This window comes from Hipposideros armiger, unplaced genomic scaffold (genome assembly GCF_001890085.2).
Source record: "Hipposideros armiger isolate ML-2016 unplaced genomic scaffold, ASM189008v1 scaffold_541, whole genome shotgun sequence".
NCBI classification, from domain to species: domain Eukaryota; kingdom Metazoa; phylum Chordata; class Mammalia; order Chiroptera; family Hipposideridae; genus Hipposideros; species Hipposideros armiger.
The window spans coordinates 1,169,285-1,178,084 of record NW_017731891.1 but is presented as its reverse complement, the minus strand read 5'-3'; the positions used below and the strand labels follow the sequence as shown (position 1 = coordinate 1,178,084).

At 40.0% G+C, this 8,800-nt stretch overlaps 1 pseudogene; it reads right to left on the bottom strand.

Moving 5' to 3' along the window:
- Positions 1-7,074: 7,074 nt before the first annotated feature.
- LOC109396757 (nuclease-sensitive element-binding protein 1 pseudogene) lies at positions 7,075-7,971 on the bottom strand (annotated as a pseudogene).
- Positions 7,972-8,800: the final 829 nt, after the last annotated feature.

Below are 8,800 nucleotides of genomic sequence, written 5' to 3'. Positions count from 1 at the left end.
AAAAGGACAGCAACTTGTCTGTTCCCCTTCCCCCAATTCCCCAGCACTGTTCCCATCCCCCCAATTCCCCAAAAAATCTTTAAAAAAATAAAAAATAAATAAAATAAAATAAAAGAATATACTGGATATAAGTTAACATTTCTGGATGAACCCCTTATAGCATATGATGCCCTATGGCTAGAGTAATGTATAGCATTGTCTGATTTTATTTCAGTTATTCCAGACCCGCACTTTTTTGGATTCTTAGGTCATGCTTTTAATTTTTCTTTTTCTCCTCCACTTCAGCCTACTCATGATTACCAATGTGCCTGAGTGTGTACCTTTCAGCTACTTCTAACCTGACGTAGGCCTGGGAATGAGATATTTGGGATCACACCACCACATGTAAAACACAAGTCTATAGATCCAGAGGGAGGCCCGATAACCTCTCATCTTATTAACACACGTGAGCTTTGGGTATGATCCAGAAGAAATGAAGGGAACTAGAAGAAAAAAAAAAGTGACTCATTGGGCTCCATTCTTGAAAAAGTCTCCTTTGAGCAGCCAAGTTACAGAAACAAAAGATTATATTGTTCTTTGAGGTAAAATTTCATACACATAAAATGCACAGATCTTCAGTGTACAGTTTAATAAGTTTTGAGAGATATAAATACTTGTGTAACCATTACCTCAAACAAGATATAGAGCATTTCCATCACCCTGGATGTTCTCTTGTGTCATTTCAAGGCAACACTTCCATTTCTCACCACCACCACAAAGACACCCAGAGACAACAGCTGTTCTCATTTCTATTGCTATAGATTCATTTGCCTGCCCTTGAACTTTACATAAATGGAATCATACAACACGTACTTTTCTATGTCTGGCTTTTTTTGTTTTGAAGGTTCAACTTGTTGTGCATATTAATGGTTCATTCTTTTTTATTGTTGAGTACTAGTCCAAGGTACAAATATGGCACAATTTGTCTATTCATTCTTCTGTTGTTGAAATTTGGATTGTTTCCAATTTGGTGTTATTATAAGTGAAGCCTTATGATTTTTATGTATAAATCTTTTGCGGACATATGTTTTTATTTCTCTTAAGTCAATACTCAAGAGTGGAATTTTTTTTAATGAGTCCAATCTTACTACTTGTTTTTATGATGACTTACTTATACATAACCATTTGTTAAATATTATTGAATGGTTTTTAATTTTTAGAATTAACCTACAGACTGTAGTTACAGAAAAGAAAAAAGAGTACAGGAAAGGGCATGTTAGGTAAAAGGAACAATACATGCAAAGGTCCCGAGGAAGAAAATATTTGATGTATTTGAGGATCTGAGGGAAGGCCATGTAGCTGGAGCATGATGTTCGAAGGGAATAGTGGTAGATGAAACTGGTAAGAATGGCTGGGGTCAGACGGTGCAGAGCCTAGTAGGCTGCATTAAGTATGCTAGATTTTATCTGAAGTGCATCCAATGAATGGTTTTAGGAAACTGAGTAGTATTGTTCTCCAAGGAAGAGATGGGAGTATAAAGGGAGAAGTAGACAAAGCTCCTGCAGTAAAGCTTTGGAGAGATGAGTGTGGCCTTAGGCTAGAGATGGAGAGCATGGGCATATTTAAGATATATTTTGAAAGATATATTTTGAATATATAAGATATATTTTGAAAGATATATCTACCAAATGAATTTCTACATAAGAAAAAAAAATTTTAAGAAAAATAAATAAATAAATAAAAATTTAAAACATAAAAATAAAAAATAGGGCAAACTGTTAAGTAACTATCCAGGCACTGTTTTTGAAATCTAAATTTATCATCTTTTTGGTGTGGGCTGACTTTCTGTGAGTCATTAAAAGGTATTTCCAGGACAGCTAAAATAAATGACACTAAGGAGAAAAGGTAAGTAAAAGAGCAAAGCATGGGACAGAAAAACAGATTACTCATTTAATTTAGAATATTAAGAAGCCAGTTCAAAAAAAAGTAGAATATCAATGAATGATGTCTTACTGCATGCAGCCTAGTCTCATTAAGCTTTACTAACAGAAGGATGGGCTCAGAGACCTATTCCTTCTCTTGGTTTCATATCTTCCTCTTTGATGAAATAGGCAAACAGTGGTGTAGAAATGTTGCTGTTCCCAAAAATACATTCCATAACATGAACATATGCATCTGAAATCATTTTAAAACACATTTATTTCAGTAAAATAAGTCAAACAGAGAAAGATAAATACTGTATGATATCACTTATATGTGGAATCTAAAAAAGCTGTACTCATAGAAATAGACTAGAATGGTGATTACCAGGGGCTGAGAGGTAGGAAAAAGAGGGGGTGTTTGTCAAAGAGTACAAACTTCCAGTTGTAAGATAAATAAGTTCTGGGGATCTAACGTACAGCATAGTGATTATAGTTAACAATACTGTATTATATACTTGAAAGTTACTAAGAGAACAGATCTTAAATGTTCTCACCACAAAAAAAAAAGGTACTTATGTGACGTGATGCAGGTGTTAGCTAACACTATGGTGATGATCATTTTGCAATATGTAAATGTATCAAATCAACATGTTGTACACCTTCAACTTATACAACATTATATGTCAATTATATTTCAAGAAAGCTTGAAAAAATAAAACGTATTTATTTCACTGAACTCATCCAATATGGGATCGAGCCAGTAGCAACATCAACGGATAATGTAAGGAAGATTCAGTCACCCCCATAATCTCCTACAGTCCCCCCATCAAAGCTCCCAATAAATGTACAATCTAAGGAATAAAATACATGCTCTAAAATGAAGCTTCAAGGTCTATCTGCTAACCCCACTGAATTACTTTTCTAGAGCCACTGTAATAAATTACCACAAACTGAGTAGCTTAGAACAACAATTTAAATTCTCATTGTTCTGAAGGCCAGAAGTCTGAAATCAAGATGCTGGCATGATTGCTTCTTTCCGAGTCTTGGAGGGAAAAATCTGCCATGTGTCTCTCCTAAATTGTGGCTTCCACACAGTCCTTGGATTGTAGATGCATAACTCCAATCTCTGCCTCCATCTTCACATAGCCTCCCCTTCTATGTCTCTCTGTGTCTTCTCCTTTTCTGTTCCTTATAAGGATATTAATCATTGGATTTAGGGTATACTCTAAATCCAGAATGATCTCAACTTGAGATCCTTAATTTAATTACATCTGCAAAGACCCTACTTCCAAATAAGGTCACATTCAAATACTAGGGGTTAGGACTTCGGCATATCTTTTTGGACCCACAATTCAACCTACCACACCCACCTTCTAATCCAATTGCTGCCTCTAAAGCTTCTCCTATAGAAATTCTGGAGAAGCCTCTGAGTCTGTCCTAGTTCCAACATACAGTTCTCCACAAATAAAAATAACTACCAACTACTGAGTATTTACCAGTGACAAGCACTGTATATATACATCTATATAGGAAATGGCATTTATATTTTAAATTAATCACTGTTGTTAAAGTCATACTTGTGTTATTTTTAAAAGTAAATGTTATTACATAACTTCTAATCAAAAACAGAAGTTCCCTATCTCCCCTTCCCTAATCCCATTCTGTTCCCCAAAGGAAACTACCATCAATTCATTTAACTTTCGTCTAATATTTATATCCAAAATTATATACAAAATCCTTATGCTGTTATTTGTTGATTTTTCTATTTCAGGCTGTATTTATTGACTTCCTACTATGGACCATGAGAATTTAGTCTCACCTCTTTTATTTTTTTCTTCCTTTTATTTAAGACCTTTATTAACAGGTGCTTGCAGTTTGTTGACTTTTTTGGGAAAAAAAAAACAAGTTGTAAACTTTTATTACAAATTGAAACTGAAGTTAAAAGTCTCAACTTGACCAGATATGAAACAATTTAAAAACCTTTAAAGGTTTATTGAGAAAAAAACAGGCTTAAAAAAAAAAACCCACAAAAAACAGACCACATAAATTATAAATAACTACAGAACCATCACTGAGAATCACCTGAAGTCTAGCTGAACCAAAGCTCTACAACTACGAACATAAGAAGCTACCTCGAGACTGGTAGGAGGGGCAGAGATGTGGAATGGGCTGGTCCCACACCCACATGTGACCATTAAAAATTAGGAGGGATAACTCAGCTGCAGAGGTCCTCCCTGAGGAGCGAGGGATCCCAGCCCCTCCCCAGTTTAGGGTTCTAGTGCCAGGGAAAGAAGTCCCCATAACTTCTGGCTTTGAGAATGAGCAGACATTACAGCTGAGTGAGATGAGGGGCAGCTGCACTCCCAGACACTCCTCTTAAAGGGACTGTGCATGAACTTACTTGCTGATGGACTCACTCGCTCTGAGCTCCAACACTGGGGCAGCAACTCGAAAGGTGCCAGGGACATATGGGGAGGAACTGAATTGTTTAGCTTCAGGGTGAAAGCTGGAGGGGCAGCTATATTCCAGACAGAGGAGCTGGCAGAAGTCATTGTTTCTTTGTTAAGCACCCCCCTCCCAGTGTGCAGACACCATATTTGATTATCCATCAAACTACCTATCACAGTTCATTTGCACACCCCAGTGATTCCCCGAGACCATGCCTCACCCAACTTTCTGGCACACCCAAAACTTCCAATGGCTTTTTTGTACAAACTGCCTGCTTTGGCTTATGCTACAGACTTTCCAAAAATCTCTTAAAGGTTCACAAAACCCAAACAAGAGGCATCTGGCTTCGGTGCATCCTGTACCTGTGGCTGAGCAGCCCCAAGCCTGGCACTAGCAACAGCCACCTTGTTTCATGGTTTGCACCTCCAAGCACAGCGTGGGTGTTGGCCATCTCTAATTGCTTTGTGGCGCATACTAGGTGGCCCCAGGCAGGGCACAGACAGCAGCTAAACTTGGCCTGCAGTGGGTCCTCTACCAGGAGGCCTGAAGCTGCCAGGCCCAGTGGCCAGCTTTGGACTGGGCCAAAGCATCACCTGGCCACAATGAAGGATGACACACCCAAAGGGCAGGCTGGGCAGACACCACAGCCTTGTTAAAGTGAACCCTGCTCCATAGGGTCAGCCCCTACACAACAGCTCCTCCACTGTAGTAATAGCCAATCCTCACAACCAATCAGCCTGAGGGTCAATCCCTCCCACTGATGTGCAAACAACAACCAAGGCTCAACTACAACAGGAGGGCACATACAAGCGACACACCTGGAGCACCCAGCTCTGGTGACCAGGGAGACTTGCCCACTGGGTCCCACAAAACAACTACTACATAAGACTACTCTTCTTAGACCAGGAGGCATAGAAGCCCTACATAGAAACAAACACAGGGAGGCAACCAAAATGGGGAGACAAAGAAATATGTCTGAAATAAAAGAACAGAACAAAGCTCCAGAAAAAAGAACTAGTAATAAACAAAATGAAGATAAACAGTCTACCAGATGCAGAGTTCCAGACACTGGCTATAAGGATGCTCAGTGATCTCAGGGAGAACTTCAACAAAGAGATAGGGAACATAAAATGGAGATAGCAAACATGAAAAAAAAGTCAGAAATAAAGAATACAATAACTGAAATGAAGAATACATTAGAGAAAATCAACAGATTAGATGAAGGAGGGGCTCAAAACAGCCATTTAGAAGATAAAGTAGCAGAAAATACCCAATCAGGAGAGGAAATAAACAAAAAAAGAATCCAAAAAAATTAGGAGAGTTTAAGGGGCTGCTGGGACAATACCAACAGTACAAATATTCTCATCATAGGGATACCAGGAGAAGAGAGAGAACAAGGAATCAAAAATTTGTTTGAAAAAATGACAGAAAACTTCCCTAACCTAATGAAGGAAATAGATATACAAGCCCAAAAGGCACAGAGAATCCCAAACAAGATGAACCTACACAGGCCCACACTAAGACACATCATAATTTAAATTCCAAAGGTTAAAGACAAAGAGAATCTTAAAAGCAGTAAGAGAAAAGCAGTTAGGTACCAGAAGAGAGTTCCCATAAGGTTATCTGATGATTTATCAACATATACTTTGCAGGCCAGAAGCAAATGGCAGAAATATGCCAAGTGATGAAAAGCAAGGACCTACAAGCAAGATAACTCTACCCAGCAAAGCTATCATTTAGAATCAAAGGGCAAGTAAAGAGCTTCCCAGACAAGACAAAGCTAAAGGAGTTCATCACCACCAAACCAGTACTACAGGGAATCTTAACAGGACTTTTAGACAAAAAGGACCCACCAGTCTCACTTCTGGTTATTTATTTGAAGAAACCCAAAACACTAATTTGAGGGGACATGTATGTTCATATGAATGTTCATATGGACATTCATATGTTCACTGAAGCATTGTTTACAATGGCTGAGATGTGGAGGCAGCCTGAATGGATGAGAAGTAGGTGGTACATATAATACAAAGGAATATTGCTCAGCCAGGGAAGGGAAGGAGCCCTTGCCATCTGGGAGCAGCATGGATGGACCTGGAAGGGGATTGTACCAAGTGGAGTATGTCAGACAGAGGAAGACAGATGCAACGTCATTTCGCCTTATATGTGGAATCTAAAGAACAAAATAAACAAACAAAACAGAATATACAGAGAACATTTTTATGGTTGCCAGATGGGAGGGGGGTTGGTTGGGGGTGAGTGAAAAATGGGAAGGGATAAAAAAGCACAAATTGGTTGTTACAAAGTAGTCATGGGGATGTTGGGTATAGCAAAAGGAATATAGTCAATAATATTGTAATAACTATGTACAGTGCCAGGTGGGTACTATACACTAGTCAGGGGGATCACTTCTTAAATTATATAAATGTCTAACCACTATGCTGTACACCTGAATAATATAAAATAATATTGAATGTCAAAATAAGTAAAGTATTAAAGCTAACACGTTTGTCATTAACGAAAAGAGGCATCTTTAGGTAAAAATAATAAAAACCTTATGCTGCACAGATAATGCAGATAGTTCTAGTTATCTGGTCAACAGGCAAAGAGCAAGCACCTGGGGTCATCATCTCCAACAGTCTGTTCATTTCTTATTACTGGAATTTCATATTCATTTCTTCCGGTTGGATGACTAGACTGGATGATGGTAGAGACAGTAAGCTGGCATTTACTCCGCCCCACCCTGCTCAGCATCGAGAAAGGAAAAATTCTCAGCTGGTGGATCCGCAGCTTTTGTCTCTTTGCCACCTTCTGGTTTAGGGTTTTCTGGGTATCTTCGTCAGTAACTGAGGTTGCCACAGTAGCCACACTGAGGTGGCTGCTGACCTTGGGTCTCATCTCCTTGATTGTCCTTATCTTCTTCATTGCGGTCTTTGGTGAGGAGGGCCCCTGCGGAATCGTGATCAATACCCGATGCATATTCTGTCCCACTGTCTACCTTGTTCTCCTGCACCCCGGTTGTCCGCTCGCTCCATCGCTTCTCCCTGCGCAGGGGGGTTGGAATGCTGTGATTGAGGCCCATAAGATCTCTGCAGGTAGGAAGGTGGGCAATGGGCCTGGCTTTCGGGAGCGCTCTCCGGTGCCTCATTGTTTCCCCGACTCTCACTATTCTGGTAATTCTGCTGGTGATTGCGTGCAGGACACCATGATGTGGATAGCGTCCGTCATGATTACGCCCGCTGCATACTTACTGCCCTGCCCTGGAACTGCACCAGGGCCTGTAACGTTTGCTGCCTCCGCCCCGCTTCTCCCTCAACATCAGACTCCACAGTCTCCCCATCTCCTCCACTGGGAAGGCACTTCCTGGCGTTACTCTTCTTTATGTCAGTCTGGTGTGCAAATGCATCTTCCTTGGTGTCATTCCTGTGGATGAAACCACATCTGTTTCTTACATTGAACCATTTTATTGTTTCCAAAACCTTCATTGGAATGACATTCTTGTCCCCGCCCACAGGTGCCAAGGATATGAGGCTGCTGGGGCTGCTGCAGGTGGTGCCAGGCTTGGTGTCTGCAGCGCTGAGGGCCTGGGCAGTGGGCGGTGCTGGGTTTCCCCCTCGCTGCTCATGGTTGAGGTGGTGACTGGGGCGAGCTGTGGCATCTGCAGTTCTCCGGGTGTGATGGTAACTAGGCCTGCGGCGGCAGTGGAGCTGTTCCAGGTCCTCTGGTCCTACTTCATTTCTTTCTTTCATCCTCCCCAAAGGGTATGTGACAATTTTGTTTACTACTGAGCCAAGTAGAGTACTATGATTATGATGTTTTTTTTCTTGTGCAAATTTTGTTCTTCCTGGAGTTAATCATTGCTTTGTTTTAGTTTTCTATGTATAGATATTTGTCATTCCCAATCGATCAAAATCACTTAAAATCCTTCTTAATACTACTCTTCTCATGGTCAAATTCCTCAGGTTATCTATTAACTCCATTTTTCTTTTTGGGGGGACTTTCCTGGAGCTGCCCATTGTCCTCCAATCAAGGTTTTGTGCATAACTGTCCGGGCCCCTCCCTTTTCCGTCTATTAAAAATTCCTCTGTTTCTCTTTTATGTTAGACTCGGCATCTCCTGCCCTTTGTGTCTTTATGTTAGTTTACTCACCCATTTTCATAAAGCACATTATCCAGTAACTTCTTGAGAAAGAAAACAGAGAAAGTAAAATTTTTTAGACCTTTTGTGTCTGAAAATGTGTTGATTAATAGTTTAATTTGGTACAGAATACTTTACTGAAAAACATCTACCTCTACATTTTGAAAGAATTGTTTCATTATTTTATTAACTTCAGAGTTGCAGTTAAGAAATCCAGTTCCGAGTTTAAATCTGCTCTAAAACTTTTTTTTTTTCCACCAGTATCCCTGCTTTGAGCCCTTATTCTTTGGTGCTTGGTGCTGCCAATTCCTGAGCTT